Raw genomic sequence first — 911 nt, forward strand, 5'->3', positions numbered from 1 at the left:
TTTCACTGCCAGATATTTTACTATCAGATGTTTCACTGCCAGATGTTTCACTGCCAGATATTTTACTATCAGATGTTTCACTGCCAGATGTTTCACTGCCAGATATTTTACTATCAGATGTTTCACTGCCAGATATTTTACTACCAGATATTTCACTATCAGATGTTTCACTGCCAGATATTTTACTGCCAGATGTTTCACTGCCAGATGTTTCACTACCAGATATTTTACTATCAGATGTTTGTTTCACTGCCAGATGTTTCACTGCCAGATGTTTCACTGCCAGATGTTTCACTGCCAGATGTTTCACTGCCAGATGTTTCACTGCCAGATGTTTCACTGCCAGATGGTTTACTACCAGATGTTTTTCGGCCAGATGTGTCTCTCACTACAGCCTGTTTATTGACTCATTTTGTTCTGTAAAATATAACTTCTTCCTGCTCTTTTAGTGGAAAGTGAAGTGTTGTACGTGACGGATTATGAAGGCTTTTGAACATGCTCAACAGTGTTGTGGTTTGTCACTGTGGTGCCGCAGGGTTCTGTGGAAACTATCAGCACAGATGTGATACCCTTGGTGTTAGCATTATGCTATCTTGGTGTGATCTTTGAACTTCATAGCTGCAATCTCCCATGGTAGATTGGGACTTAAACAAACCCTATTTGGTGAGTATTAAGACCAGCAGTGTTGCCTTCACACTGAAGGAGGGTTTCCATATTTGTATCAAACAGTTACAGGCTGTGTTAATAGTAGTGGTGGGGGTGGAGGGTGGGAGTGTCATCCTCCAGTGTGAAAGTCAAACATTTAAACATACATAGCATCACAATATATTGTATAATGAAAACATTTTGTCCTCAGATGCATATATAAACAGTGAATAACAGATTCTAAAGAATTATTTTAACGTCATAGC

At 39.4% G+C, this 911-nt stretch overlaps 1 protein-coding gene across 1 annotated transcript in view; it reads right to left on the reverse strand.

The window, feature by feature from the left end:
* The window catches only part of lcp1 (lymphocyte cytosolic protein 1 (L-plastin)), a 14299-nt gene that overhangs the window by 6697 nt on the left and 6691 nt on the right, over positions 1-911 (reverse strand). The gene's annotated exons all lie outside the window — the stretch shown is intronic.

The sequence above is a fragment of the Austrofundulus limnaeus genome, unplaced genomic scaffold (genome assembly GCF_001266775.1).
Source record: "Austrofundulus limnaeus strain Quisiro unplaced genomic scaffold, Austrofundulus_limnaeus-1.0 Scaffold341, whole genome shotgun sequence".
NCBI lineage: Eukaryota > Metazoa > Chordata > Actinopteri > Cyprinodontiformes > Rivulidae > Austrofundulus > Austrofundulus limnaeus.